This window comes from Pseudoliparis swirei, chromosome 21 (assembly GCF_029220125.1).
Source record: "Pseudoliparis swirei isolate HS2019 ecotype Mariana Trench chromosome 21, NWPU_hadal_v1, whole genome shotgun sequence".
Taxonomy (NCBI): Eukaryota; Metazoa; Chordata; class Actinopteri; order Perciformes; family Liparidae; genus Pseudoliparis; species Pseudoliparis swirei.
Window position 1 is genome coordinate 19,377,667 of NC_079408.1, and position 25,903 is coordinate 19,403,569.

Genomic DNA, 25,903 nt, shown 5'->3' on the forward strand with positions numbered 1-25,903 from the left:
ATTCTGAAGTGACAGGAGAACATTCTGAAGTGACAGGAGAACATTCTGAAGTTACAGGAGAATGTTCTAAAGTGACAGGAGAACATTCTGAAGTGACAGGAGAATGTTCTGAAGTGACAGGAGAACGTTCTGATGAGACAGGAGAACGTTCTGAAGTGACAGGAGAACGTTCTAAAATGCTTCCGATTTTCTCCTTCAAAGCTAAATGGAAATAGCAGTCACGGTGCAGAGGACCTGTAACTGCGATTCGCCGCGGACCCTGAACGCCTCGAGGCAGCGCTTCCTGTCGCGGGGAGGCGTGATGGCGTCTGAGAGGAGCTCCTGAAGTTCTAAAGGACTAAAGGTTCAGACCGTCGGCGTCTCCTGAAGAGAGGCTTCACGGAGGAGCCGGTGCGCTCCCTTGTCACTATGCAGCCAATCCATGTGAGAGCATAGAGGTTCCAGCGTGATGAGGCCATGATGCTGAACGCAGGGTGCTGCAAGAAGGTGCACCAATGGAAACATGCATATGGGTGCTCCCAAAAGCAAATGAGATGATTATGATCATTACATATTTTACATTGTACAGAATACATGCAGTTCATATATATGGGACCTTACATCTGATCTCTCTGTTCTTTGTAAGTCACCAGAGCACATTCCTCTCCGCCACAATGATCTTTTTAGACAATGTAACCATAAGCTTTCATGGGTTACCACGGTAACACTCTTGGCATGAACTCACTGAGCTCTCTGGGAACAGTGACAAGCATGATGGATGCCCCCCCCCTTGCTTCCACAGTGGCATATTTCTATTTGCAGAACCATCATCATGAAACTCGATGCGTCACACACACATTGGAGACAACGCTGAAGTGAAGAGGGAAAATAAGCAAAACTTCCCAACATGCTGATGTTGAGCTGCTTTCAAGGAGCATGTTGAACCTCTAGATCCCTTCACTGTCTGCTCAGTGTGTCTCAGTAGAAGAAAACATTCCTTCAGAACACCCACGAGTGTCAGATTACATCCTCTCTATGAAGAGCTAGGACACAAATATTACTCTTATGTTCTAATATATATAGATATATATATATACATATATGTGTGTATACATATATATATATGTATATCCATGGTCAACAGGAGCACACTGCGTCACTGATCCAGCCTCTTCGTTGGGTCCTCAAAGGGAACATGATTACATCTCTTTCTATGTTTCCAAAGGCAATGAGTAATTGTGTTCAATAATTCTCCATCGATCCAGTCCGCCAGACAGTTATTATTTCATCCATCCATCATCTTCTGCTTCTCCTGGACCGGGCCTGGTATTCCAGACCTCCCTCTCTCCCATCAATCTTTCCCAGCTCATACTGGGAAACCCCAAAGTCTTCCCAGACCAAGATACATCATCCTTCTGGCTTGGACTACCTCCAACAAGAGGTGTCCAGGAGGATCCTGATCAGAGGCCCGGACCACCTCAACGAGCTCCCTCTGGATGTCTCAGACAGGAGCTCAGCTCAGTGATGATGTCATTGTTGTCTTTTTGCCACGAGGTTGGAAACTCAAATCCCGACTCGAGGTGTCCTGGAGCGAGACCCTGAACCTCGGGTTGGTCCCGGGAGCCCGCCGCTCCTCCATCTTTAGAACAGTTACAGACCCGTGTCCCCGCTGACGTCCCCATGACATCATCAGGGTTCTCACAAAGGAGGAATCACAGGTTTCACAGTGTGCCCGTTTAAATAGGATGGAAGGCAGTAAAAGTGGTTGAAATTATTTGAGGGGACGGGACGGGGGGGACTAGAGCGCTGCATCATGGGAGGTGAGGCCCCGCTGAGCCCAGCAGGCTCATCTACAAACATGATGCTGCTGCACCTGTTCCCGCTCATCACTAAACCACATCGCTGACAAGTAATTGCCTGCGTGTATGTGCACGAGCTAATACGTGAAATTGCATCAATTACCCAGGTGGATAGACGTGTGTGTGTGTGTGTGTGTGTGTGCTCAGTAGACTGACTGCCCCGTACTGCGCTCTGTGACCCTGAGTTTCCCCGTTTCTCTCCCAGCTGAGGTGAGCTTATCTTGGGTAGCATCTGGGCTCGCAAAGGGACAACAACGAGCCGCTTATGACACGCAACACTTCTAATAATATGGATAGTACACACAGTATATATATATATATATATATATAAATGGAATATGGTAGTGTTTCTATCTTGAAAGGCCTACCTTGTTGGCAGAAGCTTCTTGGATTGATTGAAGTGGACTGTTCCCAGCGTGTGATCATTTTCTTCTGTCTACATTTAAAGTGAAAAAGTGGAAGAAAAAAAATTATTTTAAAAGTCTTTTTTGTCGAGTCGAGAAAGACACATCAACGGTTTTGCCTAATTGTTTGAGCAAGGCACCTCGGTGTGAATCCGGTGACCTTGGCTGAGAGGAGCACTGAGGGTCTGGTGTCCACGTCGTGAAATCACGTTTGGGTGGGTGAAGGGGAGATTAATAAAGGCCCTCCTGACAAGTCACATTATATTTGACCACCGTGACCCGGTGACTAATAGGGAGAGTCTTTGAAAACAACAGCAGAGCGAGGCTGTTATGTCACTTTCCTCACGCGATTGGGCCGCAGACCGGCTGAGGTTGTTGTGACCAGACAACAATGTTGGAATCAAACTGACTACCAAGAGGGAGATGCAGGCAGTCGTGACAAGTTGGTTGTGTTGCCATTAAACTTGATTTTGAACAGCATTTGTCTCTCTTTCCAGATTCATCAAGCAGACGCAGCAGGATGCTCGAAGGCTGGGATCAAAAGAGGAGACTGGATCCATCGAGGTCACCGTTTGACGGGGACTCGTCTCAGGCTGGAGGGGAAGACTGACGGGATTCACAGAACACACAAAGCAGGCTGGAGTCGGCAGACACAAACATGCAATAAACACATAGACGTGTACATATATATATATATATATATATACAATTTCATATGTTTCAATAGTCTTTGGTGATTGGACTCCATCCCGATTTAGGATAAGCTATCGGGTAGAGGTGCTGATCCCTGTGGAGGCACTCACCATGTTCGTGTTCACACACTGGTGGAGATGTAGAAGAAGAGTTGCTGTCAGAGAGATGAGCAGGACTGGTGCTGATTGGAGGAGCCTGGTGGGAGGAGCCTGGTGGGAGGAGGGTCTCATCGGTTTGAGCTGAAATGGCAGCACAGAGCAGAACATGTTTAAAAGTGTGCCAACGACGCTGTGATTGGCTTACACAACTGCCCCTCCCCCTGACAGACAGCTGACGACTGAACAAGAGTGGAGAGAGTAAACTGGAGCTGGAGCTCCATCCAACGTCCACATGTCCGTCTGTGAAGCCGTAGTCAGTGTGAAGCATGAACATCCACATCAGCTCCATCAGCTCCGTCTACCTCCGTCTACCTCCATCCACATCAGCTCCATCTACCTCAGACAGGCCCACATCCGGCCCGTTAGGCTTTTTAATCCGGCCCGCCGAACTTGTCCAAATCGCGACTTTGTTTACTTCCGGTGTGCGTTGGCGCGGAAAGTACTCGTCACACAAAACCCTTCACCATGATTTGTCAATCCGTTTGTCTGTCAACATTTTGCGAAAAAACAACAACCAATGAACACTCAGTAAATCACAAAGGACCCGCCCACCACACAGGTGAAGCTCATTTAGAAACAGCTGCAGTGATTTTGGCGAGCAGCGCGGAGCCTGGAGGGGCTGCAGAGCCACGAGGAGGAACACGCAGCCAGAAGAGAGCCACTTGGACCGGGTAAGAGTCTTTACTACACGTTACGTGTCACGGTGTCCGTCCTGGTGTCCGTAACTTGTGCGCGGTGCTGACTAGTCTTGTATTTTACAGAGAGGATTCACCAGCGCCTGCAGCTCCACCTGCAGCTCCACCTGCAGCTCCACCTGCAGCTCCACCTGCAGCTCCACCTGCCCGGCCAGCAGAGAGCTCTCGTGCCCCTGAGGACCACCAGCATGACACGATGACATGATGTTATTATAGTGAAGCCATATTGTAAATAGTCAATAGTTGTGTTCTGTTTTCTATTTCACAACATGTATATAATGTAGAGTTTTTTATTTATTTTATGTACAATACATATTTGTAAAAATTAAAAAAATGTAATGGTCATTTTTTATTTGCACACAACCCATGAAACTATCTGCAATATGAAGTCATTTCTCAGTCCCATCTTTATCATTTTGGTGAATGTGTGACAGACCACATCATTTTTACTAAAAAAACGTTAATACAAAATTTGGTTTTCCTCATTTATTCAATTCAATTTATTTGTAGAGCCCAATTTCACAAATTACAAATTTGTCTCGGAGTGCTTTACAATCTGTGCATATAGACATCCCTGACCTTTGACCTCACATCAGATCAGGAACAACAGAGGAGGATCCCTCCAGGATGGACAGGTTCAATTACATGTATCTAGCATTGTATTCAGATATTTCACTGCTTTTGTGAACCTATGACCTTTGGTAAACCAATTTCAAACATCAAAACAGTTCGTCCACATGAGTAAATGTGTGTTTTCAGAAGAGAAATGAATAATTTTTAAAAATCAAACTTCAATTGTCAGCTTTAGGTTCATATTTTCTCGAGTAAAGCGCTGTCAGTCTGTTTGTGATGGGTTCATACACATGCTGACCAGATGACGCCGCACATCGCCCTCACTTTAAAGACCCCTTTCTAGTTTCTGCTGCAGGCAGGATATTTAATACAGTCTATCTCTCAGGACAATCCGTCCATTATTTTGTGGGGTTTAAAACCATTAGAAATTATTGAGCTTGAGTATTTCGTTGGGTAATCATTTGTTTTGAATGTTGAAAGTGATTCCATTGATCTCTTTCCAGTAAATGTTGATTACTTTAACTTTGCACCTTAAATTGAAATGTATAAAAAACAGACGCAATCTCCAGGTTTAATAAATTACATTGCGTGTCCAAATGCTCCTGGCCCGGCCCCTCTGTCACATTTTAGAACCGAATGTGGCCCGCAGGTCAAAAAGTTTACCCACCCCTGATCTACCTCCATCTACCTCCATCTACCTCCATCTACCTCCATCCACATCAGCTCCATCTACCTCCATCTACCTCCATCCACATCAGCTCCATCTACCTCCGTCTACATCAGCTCCATCTACCTCCATCCACATCACCTCCATCTACCTCCGTCTACATCAGCTCCATCTACCTCCATCTACCTCCATCCACATCAGCTCCATCTACCTCCGTCTACCTCCATCCACATCAGTTTCATCTACCTCCATCCACATCAGCTCCATCTACCTCCATCCACATCAGCTCCATCTACCTCCATCGACCTCCATCCACATCAGCTCCATCTACCTCCATCCACATCAGCTCCATCTACCTCCATCCACATCAGCTCCATCTACCTCTATCCACATCAGCTCCATCTACCTCCATCCACATCAGCTCCATCTACCTCCATCCACATCCATCTACCTCCATCCACATCAGCTCTATCTACCTCCATCTACCTCCATCCACATCAGCTCCATCTACCTCCATCCACATCAGCTCCATCTACCTCCATCCACATCAGCTCCATCTAACCCATCTACCTCCATCCACATCAGCTCCATCTACCTCCATCCACATCAGCTCCATCTACCTCCATCCACATCACCTCCATCTACCTCCATCCACATCACCTCCATCTACCTCCATCCACATCAGCTCCATCTACCTCCATCCACATCACCTCCATCTACCTCCATCCACATCAGCTCCATCTACCTCCATCCACATCAGCTCCATCTAACCCATCTACCTCCATCCACATCAGCTCCATCTACCTCCATCCACATCACCTCCATCTACCTCCATCCACATCACCTCCATCTACCTCCATCCACATCAGCTCCATCTACCTCCATCCACATCACCTCCATCTACCTCCATCCACATCAGCTCCATCTACCTCCATCCACATCAGCTCCATCTACCTCTGTCTACCTCCATCCACATCAGCTCCATCTACCTCCATCCACATCAGCTCCATCTACCTCTGTCTACCTCCATGTAAAACAATAAAACCAATCTCATTCATACTATCCACATCCTACAGTTGTGATAACAATAAACCTCATAAAATTAACATTACAGTTACACATATAATACAGTGATCATACTTGTCTATGCTTCTTCATACATTAATCTGAATATTCCTCCCTAATATCCACTATGTCAATTATCTTTCTATATGCAATATTTAAAACATAAGACTTCCTTATTTACATGTGCTAGTGGACATAAAATCCACCACAACCTAACACCTTATAGTTATAAAAGTTTCAGGTTTCATAAAACCACCTGGACGTCGTGTGGCGGCTCTTCATTAAAAGGTGATTTATGCAAATATATTTTTCGGAAAGTTGACATCAAACATGAAGCCCTTCGTATTATTTTGTAGCCTTGAAGTAGCTCTCGGTGTCAAAAAGGTTGGTGAGCCTAGAAGAATGAACACGACGCTATGTAAAAACCCAAACTGTGGTCCATCCTCCACCTCTGTTCACGGACCGCTCAGTGACGCCTCCGTCCCAGGAACAGGTCCTTCTCCATGGCCGCCTGCCCAGTCTCAGGGCTGAAGGCGTCGCCGGTCGGCGGCGGTCCGTCTCGGGATGGTCTCCCCCAGACATGCCGGTCCGTCAAGTTGACGCAATACAATTTGCGACTCTTCACCGACGCGGTCGGCCAGGAATGTGGTTGGTAGTTGTTGGACAGGAAGTGACGCAGCAACGTGTTTCCCTTCGGGTCGGAGGCTGCTAGCTGTGGGCGCTTGTTACGTTACCCGCTTTTTCCTGAAACGTCCTCAGAGAGAAAGAACAAGTCTGTTTCTCCGCCTCCTTCGGCCATCGAGTAACTACACCAAGCAAAACTCTACAAATACATTTCAACCTGAACTCTTCTTATTACTTCTGAGTTCTGCCAGCTCGCTTTCTATTGGACAAACATCTCTCCGGCTCACTGACCAATCACAGCGCAGGTTAACGCTGGAGTACTTCCAGGCTACCTGGTACGTCAAAGAAGACGCCCAGCATGTCAAACTAAAGATCCGATTGGTTGAAGACTAGGACACTCAACGATAACGTCCCTATGTATTTTCATCTGCAAAACTACCCAGAAGGCCTTGGGGTCTCTCTTCTTACATAGAGACATGAGGTGAAGTCTGATTGGATAAAAGCTCTCCTTAAAACAAGCTGCACTGGACGCAGAGCAACAGAGGAAGACAGGAGCTCTGCAATGAGAACAGAAGCTAATAGGGATAAATAATAAGAACACGTGGTGGATTTGTGAAAACAAGTTACATTATAAAATAGCTGAAACATTGTGATTCTGTTCAGGCCAGCAGAGACGGCCCACCACGGCCCTCAAGCCCAGCTCCCCGGTGCCGTCGGCTCCTCCTCCGGATCGACACTGATCCAGCATGCAGACGGTGTTTTGTGATGTTTTTCATGTTGCATTATTAGTCGAATCATAATGTAATATTGCAGAAAGAACAGGCTGAACACGTAGGTCCCAGACAGAACCCTCGGTGCACTGATTACTCAATCAAGACCGAGCCCCCCTCGGTTCACCTCCTCATGGAGCGATTCTGACTTCAGAAACAGGAACAGCAGCGAGACCCAGAGCCTCAGAGAGCAACACACCTCCTTCTGCAGGATGCTGCAGCCAATCAGGGCCCTGCTTCAGTCTGTGTTCACATTGTTATGTACGGGTGTTGTTGCGGAGAGCAAGAACAGATAGAAATCAGACTAGTGCAGACCTCAGGGGCCCGGGGGCCCAGTCCAGACCTAAGTGGGCCCGGGGGCCCAGTCCAGACCTCAGGGGGCCCGGTAAGTGATAGTAACAGTAATTTTTTTTAGATTAGATTAGATTCAGCTTTATTGTCATTACACATGTACAAGTACAGAGCAACGAAATGCAGTTTGGCATCTAACCAGAAGTGCAAGAGAAAGTATCATAATAAATACATGATATACAGGTTATAAAGAATGCGGAGATATAAATATATATTTCTGGGGTTGCTAAACTAGTGCAAATATTCAGTGCATATTAACTCGATAGTGCAACAAATGGCATAAAGTGTCTCCAGTGCGGATCGAGTGGTGTATGATGATCAGAGGGGGGTAGAGTTCAAAAGAGTAACAGCTCTGTGGAAGAAGCTGTTCCTCAGATGGCTGGTCCTTGACTGTAAGCTCCTGAAGCGCCTGCCTGAGGGCAGGAGGGAGAGCAGTCTGTGAGCAGGGTGAGAAGAGTCCTTCAGGATGCCGCGAGCTCCATGCAGACAGCGTTTCTTCTGGACCTCCTCGATGCTTGGGAGTGGAGTACCTGTGATACGTTGGGCGGTTTTCACCACCCGTTGCAGTCTCTTGCGCTCCGCGACAGAGCAGCTGCCGTTCCAGACTGTGACACAGTTGGTAAAGATGCTCTCGATCACACAGCGGTAGAAATTCACCAGGATGGCTGAAGACAGGGGATTCTTCTTCAGTGTCCTCAGAAAGAAGAGGCGCTGGTCAGCTTTCTTGACGAGGCTGGAGGCGTTGGTGTTCCAGGACAGGTCCTCCGAGATATGGGTCCCCAGGAACTTGAAGCTGGAAACACGCTCGACGGCCATCCCGTTGATGTGGATGGGGTCGTGCGTGCTCTTGTTCTTCTTCCTGAAGTCCACGATGAGCTCCTTGGTTTTGCTTGTGTTAAGGAGCTGGTTATTGTCGGCGCACCACATGGCCAGGTGCTGTACCTCTTCCCTGTATGCCGTTTCATTGTTGTTGCTGATGAGACCAATCACTGATGTGTCGTCTGCAAATTTGTGAAGAGGGAATACAGGAATGGGCTTAGCACACAGCCTTTTGGTGTGAACGCACCTTTACAGGTGAGGGGACTACAAGTCCTAAAAACTACAAACAAAAACGTATTGTTTCTGTTGTCTTTAAACCATGATGTATAAATAACACAATCAGAAAATATAATCAGTCCTAAAATCATGAAAATGCAGAAAAATAAATATATTTTTTATTACTCATAGCATCCAAATCAAATGATTTGAGCAATTTATATTATTATATGAGATGATGGAAACACTTGTATGTGTGTTTCCTTAAATGGGGCGATTGAGGGATTGCTCATAAAATAAAATGTGCAATGGCTTTCGAAAAGTAAATTAATACGAGTAGAGATGGAGGCAACGTTCAAACAACCTGTGTGTGTTTCATTTTTTTTATATTAAGGAAATGTTTACTATTGCAAAATGTGCAAACAAACAAATATATATACAGTATATATATATATATATACTGTATATATATTTATTTGTTTAAAAGTAATATTTAATTCAGTGAGTTTTGATGTTGAACAACAGCGGGGTAAAACGGGAACAGTGCTGTGTGTGTGTGTGTGTATGTGTCTGTGTGTGTGTGTGTGTGTGTCTATGTGTGTGTGGGTGTGTGTGTGTCTGTGTGTCTGTCTGTGTGTGTCTGTGTGTGTGTGTCTGTGTGTGTGTGTGTGCACAGTAGCACAGTTAAAACTCATTTGACTTCATTTAGTGACGATGCCATGGAGATTATTTGAGCAGCTGCTTCACTTTATAGAGCGAAAAGAATGGAAATGAAACAAACACAGATTCAAACTGCTCATGCTGAATAAAGATATATAGAAGAAATTCAGAAAAGGTTATTTCGAGCCCCTAATAAATGAGCGTGGGGGTCCCCGCCCAGTCTCTGGGCGTCACGTCTGCTGACCAGGTGTTTCACGTCCAACAGTTTACGTCTATGTGTTTGTGTGAGTGCTCTGTAAGATATGAAATATGAGGCTGATCAGTTTATTGAGCTCAGCACCAGATTGATGACAGAAGCTCCCCAACAAAAATGAAAAGTGAAACGGATATCTTTTTAAAACATATTTGTTGTACATATTTGATAATTTTGTTTTCCAGTTTATATGGCTGCATCATTTCACATTCTTCGAAAGTAAACCTATTAATGGAGATCTTCTCACGTTTCTATTCGTAGTCACGCTTTATTCTCCTGGTTCTGCGCTCGAGAGCACCGGAGAAAATACCCATCAAGCCTCATTCATGATTCATGTGAAGTTTAATCCTGGACAGCAAAGTCCCACTCGGCGTGACCTTTTGATTCCTTTGATTTCTATTCTTCTGATTTCTATTCTTGTGGCCCTGACGTGGAGCAGCCGCTCCCATCACACGCAAACATTTGGTTTTCGTAATTTCTATCGAACATGTCATCGTCACAAAGTTTTAGTTTAGTTTAGTTTAGTTTATTTCGATCAGCAATAATATACAAAAATCAAAATTTCAACAAAAGAAGAAAGTGGCTGACCGAAAGGGTCAAGGCTGAAGCTATCAAGCTTATAAGTGCCCTAACCTATGTTTTCATGAAAATACTTATTTTAGAGAACCATATACATATACCTATATATATATATACATATAAACATATACACATGCATACAAATTCACACACCCATATAAACATATATACACACACATAAATACACATACCTACATATACATAAAACAATCAACAAAACAAAAACAAAACAAAAAACTTAAAAAACTTGTCCCCATTACCCGTTACTTATGATGCGTCATCAATGCTGATACGTCTGTACTTGTCCAGAGTCATGTCTTTAAATTTTTTTTTGGAATATCACCAGATTCTTACTTTCCTTGATGTCATCAGTTAAACTATTCCACTGTTTCACCCCACAGACAGAGATGCACATGTTTTTTAGAGTTGTATGAACAATTGGCTGTAGTGTAGTGAAGTCAAATGAGTTCAAACTACCGTGATGTGCAGCATCGTATGTGAACACACACACACCTACACACACACACACACACACACACACAGCACTGTTCCGGTTTTACCCCTGTTGCTTTTTATTCAACATCCAAATTCATTGAATTAAATATATATTTATATGGGTGGGGGGGGGGGGGGGGTGCAAGTGACTTTTTTTCGTCCCGGCGCGCGAGACGGAGATCGGAGTCGTGTTAACGCGACACTTGAGACAGAATGACAGACGGATTGGAAACTCATTCTGCGCATGCGTTAAATGCGTAAAAAATATATATATAGTTAAACCTGTAATTTAATTAACTGAGTTAACGCGTTATTTTTCACAGCACTAATATATCTGTATAATTACATATATATTGAAATATTTGTATGTTAAAAAAATTAATATATTTAAATATATATATATTAAAACAATATATATATATATATATATATTAAACTATATATATATATATATATATATATTTGTGTGTGTGTGTGTTGCATGTGTGTGTGAGGGAATGTAACAGTGTGTTGGCGGCACCTCGGGGTCACCACAAAGTCACATAACTTCCACCTCAACACCTGCGGATCCCTGAGGTCAGCACGCTGTGGTTGGACGCGCCGGGTCACGTGACCGACCTCGTCCCCCCCCCCCCCCGTTCCTCTGTTCCTGGGTTGGAGGTGAGCTGATGGATGCGGAGCGACAGCATGTGACCGCCACTCGACTCTTTAATGCTGTTCCCCACCAGCCTGCTTCCCTCCAGTTGTAGTTTTGAAGTTTATGACACATAACACACATGGACAATAACACTGTTACAAACACATCACAAGGAGGAATTATTATTCTTTCTTTAAAAAACAAGTTTTGAACAAATAATGATTACAACATGTTTTGTGTGTGTTTCTGTACACACAGAGACGTCCGGTTCGGCGAATTGAGGCGACCTCTGTGTTTCTATTGTTACGTATTTATTTCCCTCTGCTGTTGTGAGCAAGGCGGGAACCCAAAAGCAGCACAAGGAGTTCTTTCAAAATAAAAAGGTTTCTTTAATCTTGGAATGAGCAGAACCAAAGTCTGGCAACCGGAGAGAAACAAACGATCCAACAACATCCAGGGGTAGGGGTCCAGTTCAAGGAGGCAGCGTCCTCATGACGATCAGCTGCTCCGCCGTCACCGCCCAGGGGAGGGAGGAGACAGCCACGCCTTCCTGGGGAACACGAGACGGACCGGGTGAACACCAGTGTTGGGCAAGTTACTGAAAATTAGTAATTAGTTACAGTTACTAGTTACTTCTTTTAAAAGTAATTTAATTACTTTACTAGTTACTGTATATCAAAAGTAATTAGTTACTAGGGAAAGTAACTTTTAAGTTACTTTTATGTCTGCTTTTTTAATGTAATGAACAGTACTGAACAGTCAAACACAATAAACATGTTGTAGACCTATTTATTGCAATCAACAGGGCAACAGGCCTTCAAATCAAGCAGTCGTACAAAAGTCCCTTTTAATACTTAACTTAATACAAAATAAGTGTTTTTTTACCACATTAGGCCCAATGAAATAAAAGTGATTGGCCTACAGTATTAACACTAATTAAAAGAGAAAACAAAGGTGCCTTGAGGTGCTGCATATAATTGAGGGGGGGGGGAGTGAGAGTGTGCTCACCTGTGTGCGTGGATGTGTCGGCGTGTACGTGCTGATCTGGAGTCAGTTTGGTAGGATTTGGGTATAAATAAATTATTTCATTTAAAATATGGATTTTTATTTAAAGTTATTCATGTAATTTGCATGCAAAATAGGTCTACCCGAACCAGCGCAGTGGTGTATAGTAACGAAGTAGAAGTACTTCGTTACTTTACTTAAGTCGTTTTTTTGGGTATCTGTACTTTATTTTACTACTTATATTTCTGTTTACTTTTACTTTTACTTCACTACATTTTGCAATGAAAACTTGTACTTTTACTCCGATACATTTCCCCTGAAACAGTATCGTTACTCGTTACTACGGAAAAAAAAATCATGAGACAAACATCGGGGACTGTTGTGGAACACGCCGCAGCGCACCTGAACGCAGCACGAGCACCAGGTTGGGCATCAGTGGTCCTTGCCGCGTGTTTTCTCTTCCCAGTGATGCCCAGGATGCTAGCGAGCGAGCGGCTACAGATACGACTCATTTCATGTGTAGCAGCAATGGAAGCTACTCTAAGAACCACGGGGACCAAGATCAACGTCCGTGGCCATATTTGGGCGAACTCTTTTCTTTTGTCGGAGTGAAAGTTTCTTCCTACCGGATGAAGTGCCTCTTATGCCGACCGAAAGCTACGGAGATATTGGCCTTCAACAACTCACCAACCTCAAGAAACACATTGAGGTAAATTAAGATTAATCCCATGAGCCGCAACGTTAATGTTTAGTCATCATAAACCTGTTAAGATATCTAGCAGTGTTGTCCTCAGGATTGGAGTAAGTTATATCTTTGGCAGGAGAGGAGACAGGTGTCTGATTGTCCTACGCATGTTGTACGTTAGGCTAACGTTCGCTAGCTAACGTCAATTAAATGAGACAATTAGCGTGAGTGGAGGAGACGGATCTCTAGCGAGTTAATGAGCTGAAGAAGTGTTGACAGTTGTGAGAATTTGTTGATTTGAATCGTCTTAGCTATAATATAATGCTAATCATTACAGCATTATTATTATTATCATTATTTGTATTAATATTATAAGAGTGACGGTCCAGTAATGGCGACGATATTGATTTGGGACTGTTGTTGTGTTTAACTACAGAGATACAAGTACATATTCACAAATCAACTCTGGATGCACGGACAGTGCATGAAACTAAATGTATAAACCTCAAATTAAAACAAAACTTTAGGTTGGGGTCATGACATGTTAGGAAGTGTTATTAATTATATCATGTCTGTAATACTCTCACTTTATTTCAGGAATGGACTACATCAAGCAGCACATGGAAGAACCCTCCCTGCAGCTATGTGATGCCACCAGGTCCAGTTCATCTGATGAAGAGGACTTCTTCTTCGTCATCTCAAGCTCATGACAGCAGCAAACAGCTGGATGGAGACGTGGATCACTTGACTTGCTGAAATGCTTCCCAACTGTGTGCTGCTGTCTGTGAAGCTAGACACACTCTACCTGCATCAGGGCCTGTGAAGCTAGACACACTCTACCTGCATCAGGGCCTGTGAAGCTAGACACACTCTACCTGCATCAGGGCCTGTGAAGCTAGACACACTCTACCTGCACCAGGGCCTGTGAAGCTAGACACACTCTACCTGCACCATCAGGGCCTGTGAAGCTAGACACACTCTACCTGCACCAGGGCCAGTGAAGCTAGACACACTCTACCTGCATCAGGGCCTGTGAAGCTAGACACACTCTACCTGCATCAGGGCCTGTGAAGCTAGACACACTCTACCTGCACCATCAGGGCCTGTGAAGCTAGACACACTCTACCTGCACCATCAGGGCCTGTGAAGCTAGACACACTCTACCTGCATCAGGGCCTGTGAAGCTAGACACACTCTACCTGCACCATCAGGGCCTGTGAAGCTAGACACACTCTACCTGCATCAGGGCCTGTGAAGCTAGACACACTCTACCTGCATCAGGGCCTGTGAAGCTAGACACACTCTACCTGCATCAGGGCCTGTGAAGCTAGACACACTCTACCTGCATCAGGGCCTGTGAAGCTAGACACACTCTACCTGCATCAGGGCCTGTGAAGCTAGACACACTCTACCTGCATCAGGGCCTGTGAAGCTAGACACACTCTACCTGCACCATCAGGGCCTGTGAAGCTAGACACACTCTACCTGCACCAGGGCCTGTGAAGCTAGACACACTCTACCTGCATCAGGGCCTGTGAAGCTAGACACACTCTACCTGCATCAGGGCCTGTGAAGCTAGACACACTCTACCTGCATCAGGGCCTGTGAAGCTAGACACACTCTACCTGCACCATCAGGGCCTGTGAAGCTAGACACACTCTACCTGCATCATCAGGGCCTGTGAAGCTAGACACACTCTACCTGCACCAGGGCCTGTGAAGCTAGACACACTCTACCTTCATCAGGGCCTGTGAAGCTAGACACACTCTACCTGCACCATCAGGGCCTGTGAAGCTAGACACACTCTACCTGCACCACCAGGGCCTGTGAAGCTAGACACACTCTACCTACATCAGGGCCTGTGAAGCTAGACACACTCTACCTGCACCATCAGGGCCTGTGAAGCTAGACACACTCTACCTGCATCATCAGGGCCTGTGAAGCTAGACCAGGGGTGGGCAAACTTTTTGACCTGCGGGCCACATTCGGTTCTAAAATGTGACAGAGGGGCCGGGCCAGGAGCATTTGGACACGCAATGTAATTTATTAAACCTGGAGATTGCGTCTGTTTTTTATACATTTCAATTTAAGGTGCAAAGTTAAAGTAATCAACATTTACTGGAAAGAGATCAATGGAATCACTTTCAACATTCAAAACAAATTATTACCCAACGAAATACTCAAGCTCAATAATTTCTAATGGTTTTAAACCCCGCAAAATAATGGACGGATTGTCCTGAGAGATAGACTGTATTAAATATCCTGCCTGCAGCAGAAACTAGAAAGGGGTCTTTAAAGTGAGGGCGATGTGCGGCGTCATCTGGTCAGCATGTGTAAGAACCATCACAAACAGACTGACAGCGCTTTACTCGAGAAAATATGAACCTAAAGCTGACAATTGAAGTTTGATTTTTAAAAATTATTCATATCTCTTCTGAAAACACACCTTTACTCATGTGGACCAACTGTTTTGGTGTTTGAAATTGGTTTACCAAAGGTCATAGGTTCACAAAAGCAGTGAAATATCTGAATACAATGCTAGAGTAGTAAGTCTACGCAGGAGTAGTAAGTCTACACAGAAGCCCGCTGTGCACCAGCCACTTCACGTTTCGAACCAGTTTTCCCTGCTCAGCGACACACCTGCTGAGGAACACACCCTGGTTATCGGGAGCTCTATAGTCAGGAACGTGAAAATAGCGAAGCCACGGACTAGAGTCGTGTGCCTCCCGGGGGCCAGAGCGGGCGACGTGGAGTCTTGTTTGAAGCTGCTGGCTAAGGACAAGCGGAGATACAGTCAGATTGTAATACACGCCGGTGGTAATGACGCCCGAGCCCGTCGGTCGGAAGTCACTAAAATTAATGTGGAATCGGTGTGTGCTTATGCCAAGACGTTGTCGGACACCGTAATTTTCTCTGGCCCTCTCCCAAATTTGCAGACAGACGAATTGTATAGCCGAATGTCGTCTTTCAACCGCTGGCTGTCGAGGTGCCCAGCGAATAATGTGGGCTACGTAGACAACTGGAAGACTTTCTGGGGAAAACCTGATCTGATGAGGAGAGACGGCATTCATCCCACGTTGGACGGAGCGCGTCTCATTTCTGCGAATATGACCAAGTTGATCACCGGACTTAATCTATGACAACCCAGGGTTCAGATCAGGAACCGGGAGCAGAGTTGTAGTTTAACACCCTTCTCTGCTCTTCCATTCGAGCAGTTACCCACCCATGACTTTAGAGTAGAGACTGTGTCTGTCCCACGGCCACTTCAATTAAATAAATCAAAAGTAAGCAGAAGAGGAGTCGTACACAATAACCTTATACAAGTTAACACCATTATTTCAGCAGTGCAACAAAACAGGACTATTAAATGTGGTCTCCTAAATATTCGATCTCTGTCATCTAAAGCTGTGTTACTAAATGATTTAATATCAGATAATCACATTGATTTATGTTGCCTAACTGAAACCTGGCTGAGCCATGAAGAATATGTCTGCCTGAATGAATCGACTCCTCCAAGTCATATTAATACTCACATTCCTCGAGGCACCGGTCGAGGAGGTGGAGTAGCAGCCATCTTTGAATCGAGCCTATTAATTAATCCTAAACCAAAATTACACTACACCTCATTTGAAAGCCTTGTTCTCAGTCTTTCACATCCAACCTGGAAAACACTACAGCCAATTCGATTTGTGATTCTGTACCGGCCACCAGGTCCATATTCAGAGTTTATATCTGAATTCTCAGAATTTATATCAAGTTTGGTTCTTAAAACCGATAAAGTTATTATTGTTGGAGATTTTAATATCCATGTGGATGTTGATAATGATTGCCTTAGTGCTGCATTCATCTCCTTGTTGGACTCGATTGGCTTCTGTCAGAGAGTACAGAAACCCACTCACAGCTTTGGCCACACGCTTGATCTTGTTCTTACTTATGGCGTTGACATTGAGCATTTGAACGTCTTCCCACAGAATCCTCTTCTGTCAGACCACAACCTCATAACTTTTGAATTTATACTACCGGAGTGTACTCCGTTAGTCAAAAGTTTCTACACCAGATGTCTAACTGACAGTGCTGTAGCTAAATTTAAAGAAGCGATTCCTTCTGTATTTGATTCGATATCACGTCTCAATATAACAGAGGACTCCTGGTCTAACTTTAGTCCGTCCCAGATTGATCATCTTGTTGACAGTGCCATAGGCTCTTTGAGAATGACACTGGACTCGATAGCCCCTCTGAAGAAGAGGACAGTGAGGAAGAGGAGGTTTGCTCCCTGGTATAACCCTCAGACCCGCAAATTAAAGCAAACGTCACGAAAGCTTGAACGCATATGGCGTTCAACTAATCTCGAAGAATCCCGCTTAGTTTGGCGAGATAGTCTTAAAACATATAAGAAGGCCCTCCGTAATGCCAGAGCAGCCTATTACTCATCAGTAATAGAAAAAAATAAAAACAACCCCAGGTTTCTCTTCAGCACTGTAGCCAGGCTGACAGAGAGTCACAGCTCTGTGGAGCCGAGCATTCCTATAAACCTTAGTGGTAATGACTTTATGAACTTCTTTAATGAAAAGATTTTAACTATTAGGGACAAGATTAATATTCTCTTGCCCATAACCAGTGCCAATCTGTCCTCAAGTGGAATGGCCTTGGAAACCGCTGTATGCCCTGGTGTATATTTGGAGGGCTTTTCTCCTATCAACCGTGACCAATTATCTTCAACGGTTTCTACTTCTAACACATCTACCTGTCTCTTGGACCCCATCCCGACGAGGCTGCTTAAAGACGTTTTGCCTTTAATTGGCGGCTCTCTATTAGATATTATCAATGTGTCTCTGCTAACAGGCCACGTACCACACTCCTTCAAGGTGGCTGTTATTAAACCTCTCCTGAAGAAGCCCACTCTGGATCCAGAGGTGTTGGCTAACTACAGACCGATCTCTAACCTCCCCTTCCTCTCCAAGATCCTTGAGAAAGTGGTCGCAAATCAGTTGTGCGACTTTCTACATCATAATAGTTTATTTGAGAAATTTCAATCAGGATTTAGAAAACACCACAGCACCGAGACGGCACTGGTGAAAATTACAAATGACCTCTTAATGGCAGCAGATAAAGGACTCCTCTCTGTTCTGGTCTTGTTAGACCTTAGTGCTGCATTCGACACCATTGACCATGACATCCTGTTACAGAGACTGGAGCAGTCGATTGGCATTTCAGGCACGGCACTACTTTGGTTTAAATCCTATTTATCAGATCGATCTCAATTTGTATTTGTAAACGATGACGCCTCGATAACCACCAACGTTAATCACGGAGTTCCACAAGGTTCTGTGCTTGGACCAATTTTATTTACCTTATACATGCTTCCTTTGGGCAATATTATCAGGAAACACTCCATAAACTTTCATTGTCATGCAGATGATACTCAACTATATTTATCGATAAAACCAGAGGAGAGCAACCAACTCTGTAAAATTCAAGCATGTCTTAAAGACATAAAAACATGGATGACCTGCAACTTCTTGATGTTAAACTCAGACAAAACCAAGTAATTTTAATCGGCCCTGAGCACCTCAGAGATCAATTATCTGGTGATGTGGTTTCTGTAGACGGCATTGCCCTAGCATCCAACACCACTGTAAAGAATCTTGGCGTTATCTTTGATCGGGACTTGTCCTTTAACTCCCACGTAAAGCAAATCTCAAGGACTGCATTCTTTCATCTACGTAATATTTCAAAATTCAGGCACATCTTGTCTCAAAAAGATGCAGAAAAATTGGTTCACGCGTTCGTTACTTCGAGACTGGATTACTGCAACTCCTTATTATCAGGCTGCTCTAATAAATCTCTTAGGTCCCTCCAGTTGATCCAGAATGCTGCAGCTCGTGTTCTCACTAAAACTAAGAAAGAGATCACATCACTCCTGCACTAGCTGCTCTGCACTGGCTCCCAGTAAAATCAAGAATCACTTTTAAAATTCTTCTCTTAACCTACAAAGTCTTGATTGGTGATGCTCCATCATATCTTAAGGAGCTTGTAGTACCATATTGCCACACTAGAGAGCTACGCTCACTAAATGCGGGACTACTTGTAGTTCCTAGAGTCTTAAAAAGTAGAATGGGAGCCAGAGCCTTTAGTTATCAAGCTCCTCTTTTATGGAACCAGCTTCCAATTTCAGTCCGGGAGGCAGACACAGTCACCTCGTTTAAGAGTAGACTTAAGACCTTCCTCTTTGACAGAGCTTATAGTTAGGGCTAAATCAGGTTTGCCCTGGTCCAGCCCCTTGATATGCTGCTATAGGCTTATAGCTGCCGGGGGACGTTTTAGGATGCACTGAGTACCTATCTCCTCTTTTTTCTCTCCTTAAGGATGAATTTTCATCTCTCAATCACACCTTACTAACTCTGCTTTCTCCCCGGAAGTCCTTTTGACTTTACGTCTCATGGGGTCATCGGACCCTATGAGACGGCATAGATCCTATCTGCCTGATGGATCGTCTGGGTCGTGGAATTCCTGCTCATGACTACGCCACTGTCCTGTTGAGACTCCGCCCACTGTTGAGACTCCGCCCACTCCTCCTCCCCACCGCCATCTGCCTGATGGATCGTGGAGGTCTCCATCGTGGAATATGCCTACTATGAACTATTCATACACTCTGTCATATTCATTGAATGTATTTTAACTCTAAATCTGTCCTTCTGTACACATTACATCTATTGTTCTGTCCATCCTGGAGAGGGATCCTCCTCTGTTGCTCTCCTCCAGGTTTCTTCCCTTTTTTTCCCCCTGAAGGGTTATTTGGGAGTTTTTCCTGGTCCGATGTGAGGTTTTGGGGCAGGGATGTCTATGTGTACAGATTGTAAAGCACTCCGAGACAAATTTGTAATTTGTGAAATTGGGCTATACAAATAAACTGAATTGAATTGAATAGATACATGTAATTGAACCTGTCCATCCTGGAGGGATCCTCCTCTGTTGTTCCTGATCCGATGTGAGGTCAAAGGTCAGGGATGTCTATATGCACAGATTGTAAAGCACTCCGAGACAAATTTATAATTTGTGAAATTGGGCTCTACAAATAAATTGAATTGAATAAATGAGGAAAACCAAATTTTGTATTAACGTTTTTTTAGTAAAAATGATGTGGTCTGTCACACATTCACCAAAATGATAAAGATGGGACTGAGAAATGACTTCATATTGCAGATAGTTTCATGGGTTGTGTGCAAATAAAAAATGACCATTACATTTTTTTAATTTTTATAAATATGTATTGTACATAAAATAAATAAAAAAATCGACATTATATACATGTTGTGAAATAGAAAACAGAACACAACTATTGACTATTTACAATATGGCTTCACTATAATAACATCATGTCATCGTGTCACGAGACCTCTCTGCTGGCCGGGCAGGCGGAGCTGCAGGCTGCGCTGTAGGCGCTGGTGAATCCTCTCTGTAAAATACAAGACTAGTCAGCACCGCGCACAAGTTACGGACACCGGGACGGACACCGTGACACGTAACGTGTAGTAAAGACTCTTACCCGGTCCAAGTGGCTCTCTTCTGGCTGCGTGTTCCTCCTCATGGCTCTGCAGCCCCTCCAGGTTCCGCGCTGCTTGCCAAAATCACTGCAGCTGTTTCTAAATGAGCTTCACCTGTGTGGTGGGCGGGTTCTTTGTGATTTACTGAGTGTTCATTGGTTGTTGTTTTTTCGCAAAATGTTGACAGACAAACGGATTGAAAAATCATGGTGAAGGGTTTTGTGTGACGAGTACTTTCCGCGCCAACGCACACCGGAAGTAAACAAAGTCGCGATTTGGACAAGTACGGCGGGCCGGATTAAAAAGCCTAACGGGCCGGATGTGGCCCGCGGGCCGTAGTTTGCCCATGTCTGAGCTAGACACACTCTACCTGCATCAGGGCCTGTGAAGCTAGACACACTCTACCTGCACCATCAGGGCCTGTGAAGCTAGACACACTCTACCTGCATCAGGGCCTGTGAAGCTAGACACACTCTACCTGCACCATCAGGGCCTGTGAAGCTAGACACACTCTACCTGCACCAGGGCCTGTGAAGCTAGACACACTCTACCTGCACCATCAGGGCCTGTGAAGCTAGACACACTCTACCTGCATCAGGGCCTGTGAAGCTAGACACACTCTACCTGCATCAGGCCTGTGAAGCTAGACACACTCTACCTGCACCATCAGGGCCTGTGAAGCTAGACACACTCTACCTGCACCATCAGGGCCTGTGAAGCTAGACACACTCTACCTGCACCATCAGGGCCTGTGAAGCTAGACACACTGTACCTGCACCATCAGGGCCTGTGAAGCTAGACACACTCTACCTGCACCATCAGGGCCTGTGAAGCTAGACACACTCTACCTGCACCAGGGCCTGTGAAGCAAGACACACTCTACCTGCACCAGGGCCTGTGAAGCAAGACACACTCTACCTGCACCAGGGCCTGTGAAGCTAGACACACTCTACCTGCATCAGGGCCTGTGAAGCTAGACACACTCTACCTGCATCAGGGCCTGTGAAGCTAGACACACTCTACCTGCACCAGGGCCTGTGAAGCTAGACACACTCTACCTGCATCATCAGGGCCTGTGAAGCTAGACACACTCTACCTGCATCAGGGCCTGTGAAGCTAGACACACTCTACCTGCACCATCAGGGCCTGTGAAGCTAGACACACTCTACCTGCACCATCAGGGCCTGTGAAGCTAGACACACTCTACCTGCACCAGGGCCTGTGAAGCTAGACACACTACCTGCACCAGGGCCTGTGAAGCTAGACACACTCTACCTGCATCAGGGCCTGTGAAGCTAGACACACTCTACCTGCATCAGGGCCTGTGAAGCTAGACACACTCTACCTGCATCAGGGCCTGTGAAGCTAGACACACTCTACCTGCACCATCAGGGCCTGTGAAGCTAGACACACTCTACCTGCACCATCAGGGCCTGTGAAGCTAGACACACTACCTGCACCATCAGGGCCTGTGAAGCTAGACACACTCTACCTGCACCATCAGGGCCTGTGAAGCTAGACACACTCTACCTGCACCATCAGGGCCTGTGAAGCTAGACACTCTACCTGCATCAGGGCCTGTGAAGCTAGACACACTCTACCTGCATCAGGGCCTGTGAAGCTAGACACTCTACCTGCATCAGGGCCTGTGAAGCTAGACACACTCTACCTGCATCAGGGCCTGTGAAGCTAGACACACTCTACCTGCATCAGGCCTGTGAAGCTAGACACACTCTACCTGCATCAGGGCCTGTGAAGCTAGACACACTCTACCTGCATCAGGGCCTGTGAAGCTAGACACACTCTACCTGCATCAGGGCCTGTGAAGCTAGACACACTCTACCTGCATCAGGGCCTGTGAAGCTAGACACACTCTACCTGCATCAGGGCCTGTGAAGCTAGACACACTCTACCTGCATCAGGGCCTGTGAAGCTAGACACACTCTACCTGCACATCAGGGCCTGTGAAGCTAGACACACTCTACCTGCATCAGGGCCTGTGAAGCTAGACACACTCTACCTGCACCAGGGCCTGTGAAGCTAGACACACTCTACCTGCATCAGGGCCTGTGAAGCTAGACACACTCTACCTGCATCAGGGCCTGTGAAGCTAGACACACTCTACCTGCATCAGGGCCTGTGAAGCTAGACACACTCTACCTGCATCAGGGCCTGTGAAGCTAGACACACTCTACCTGCATCAGGGCCTGTGAAGCTAGACACACTCTACCTGCACCATCAGGGCCTGTGAAGCTAGACACACTCTACCTGCACCATCAGGGCCTGTGAAGCTAGACACACTCTACCTGCATCAGGGCCTGTGAAGCTAGACACACTCTACCTGCATCAGGCCTGCCTGAAGCTAGACACACTCTACCTGCATCAGGGCCTGTGAAGCTAGACACACTCTACCTGCACCATCAGGGCCTGTGAAGCTAGACACACTCTACCTGCATCAGGGCCTGTGAAGCTAGACACACTCTACCTGCACCATCAGGGCCTGTGAAGCTAGACACACTCTACCTGCATCAGGGCCTGTGAAGCTAGACACACTCTACCTGCATCAGGGCCTGTGAAGCTAGACACACTCTACCTGCATCAGGGCCTGTGAAGCTAGACACACTCTACCTGCATCAGGGCCTGTGAAGCTAGACACTCTACCTGCACCATCAGGGCCTGTGAAGCTAGACACACTCTACCTGCACCATCAGGGCCTGTGAAGCTAGACACACTCTACCTGCACCATCAGGGCCTGTGAAGCTAGACACACTCTACCTGCATCAGGGCCTGTGAAGCTAGACACACTCTACCTGCATCAGGGCCTGTGAAGCTAGACACACTCTACCTGCATCAGGGCCTGTGAAGCTAGACACACTCTACCTGCATCAGGGCCTGTGAAGCTAGACACACTCTACCTGCACCATCAGGGCCTGTGAAGCTAGACACACTCTACCTGCATCAGGGCCTGTGAAGCTAGACACACTCTACCTGCACCATCAGGGCCTGTGAAGCTAGACACACTCTACCTGCATCAGGGCCTGTGAAGCTAGACACACTCTACCTGCATCAGGGCCTGTGAAGCTAGACACACTCTACCTGCATCAGGGCCTGTGAAGCTAGACACACTCTACCTGCATCAGGGCCTGTGAAGCTAGACACACTCTACCTGCATCAGGGCCTGTGAAGCTAGACACACTCTACCTGCATCAGGGCCTGTGAAGCTAGACACACTCTACCTGCATCATCAGGGCCTGTGAAGCTAGACACACTCTACCTGCACCAGGGCCTGTGAAGCTAGACACACTCTACCTGCATCAGGGCCTGTGAAGCTAGACACACTCTACCTGCATCAGGGCCTGTGAAGCTAGACACACTCTACCTGCACCATCAGGGCCTGTGAAGCTAGACACACTCTACCTGCATCAGGGTCTGTGAAGCTAGACACACTCTACCTGCATCAGGGCCTGTGAAGCTAGACACACTCTACCTGCATCAGGGCCTGTGAAGCTAGACACACTCTACCTGCATCAGGGCCTGTGAAGCTAGACACACTCTACCTGCACCATCAGGGCCTGTGAAGCTAGACACACTCTACCTGCATCAGGGCCTGTGAAGCTAGACACACTCTACCTGCATCAGGGCCTGTGAAGCTAGACACACTCTACCTGCATCAGGGCCTGTGAAGCTAGACACACTCTACCTGCATCAGGGCCTGTGAAGCTAGACACACTCTACCTGCATCAGGGCCTGTGAAGCTAGACACACTCTACCTGCATCAGGGCCTGTGAAGCTAGACACACTCTACCTGCACCATCAGGGCCTGTGAAGCTAGACACACTCTACCTGCATCAGGGTCTGTGAAGCTAGACACACTCTACCTGCACCAGGGCCTGTGAAGCTAGACACACTCTACCTGCACCATCAGGGCCTGTGAAGCTAGACACACTCTACCTGCACCAGGGCCTGTGAAGCTAGACACACTCTACCTGCATCAGGGCCTGTGAAGCTAGACACACTCTACCTGCACCAGGGCCTGTGAAGCTAGACACACTCTACCTGCACCATCAGGGCCTGTGAAGCTAGACACACTCTACCTGCATCAGGGCCTGTGAAGCTAGACACACTCTACCTGCATCATCAGGGCCTGTGAAGCTAGACACACTCTACCTGCACCAGGGCCTGTGAAGCTAGACACACTCTACCTGCATCAGGGCCTGTGAAGCTAGACACACTCTACCTGCATCAGGGCCTGTGAAGCTAGACACACTCTACCTGCATCAGGGCCTGTGAAGCTAGACACACTCTACCTGCATCAGGGCCTGTGAAGCTAGACACACTCTACCTGCACCATCAGGGCCTGTGAAGCTAGACACACTCTACCTGCATCAGGGCCTGTGAAGCTAGACACACTCTACCTGCATCAGGGTCTGTGAAGCTAGACACACTCTACCTGCATCAGGGCCTGTGAAGCTAGACACACTCTACCTGCATCAGGGCCTGTGAAGCTAGACACACTCTACCTGCACCAGGGCCTGTGAAGCTAGACACACTCTACCTGCACCAGGGCCTGTGAAGCTAGACACACTCTACCTGCATCAGGGCCTGTGAAGCTAGACACACTCTACCTGCATCAGGGCCTGTGAAGCTAGACACACTCTACCTGCATCAGGGCCTGTGAAGCTAGACACACTCTACCTGCATCAGGACCTGTGAAGCTACACACACTCTACCTGCACCAGGACCTGTGAAGCTAGACACACTCTACCTGCATCAGGGCCTGTGAAGCTAGACACACTCTACCTGCACCAGGGCCTGTGAAGCTAGACACACTCTACCTGCACCATGTGAACGGCTCTTCAGCATCGCAGGACTCGTCTTCAGCCCCAGAAGAGCGACACTGACATCTGTCCATTTTGAAAATCAACTTCTTTTGAAGATGAACAATACATTTTTCACTTTAAAGTGATGATTTTGATTGTTACTTTTGGTGCTGCTTTTTTCTGTGTTAATCGTGTTTTTATATTTTCGTTATTTCATAGTATTCATATATTGCTAAGTTCATCCTAGCTCATACTCCTTTTTCATGGCGGCCATAGCACCCAAACTAATAAACTTCATCATTCTCAAAATTCTGACCCTTTGTTTTTTTTATTAACAGCATTTACTTTTACT

At 46.1% G+C, this 25,903-nt stretch overlaps 2 long non-coding RNA genes across 2 annotated transcripts in view; one reads left to right on the top strand and one right to left on the bottom strand.

The window, feature by feature from the left end:
• LOC130211809 (uncharacterized) overlaps positions 1-3,158 on the bottom strand; it is a 32,809-nt gene extending 29,651 nt beyond the window's left edge. Inside the window, exons 1-2 of the long non-coding RNA XR_008835164.1 lie at positions 3,046-3,158; positions 2,207-2,274 (exon numbers count right to left, since the gene is read on the bottom strand). This is a non-coding gene — a long non-coding RNA (uncharacterized LOC130211809). The remainder of the gene's footprint in view (positions 1-2,206; positions 2,275-3,045) is intronic.
• A 289-nt stretch (positions 3,159-3,447) lies between these two features.
• On the top strand, positions 3,448-4,133 carry LOC130211808 (uncharacterized). Its single transcript, XR_008835163.1, has 2 exons — positions 3,448-3,764; positions 3,855-4,133. It is a non-coding gene; the product is annotated as an uncharacterized LOC130211808 (long non-coding RNA).
• The last annotated feature ends 21,770 nt before the right edge of the window (positions 4,134-25,903 follow it).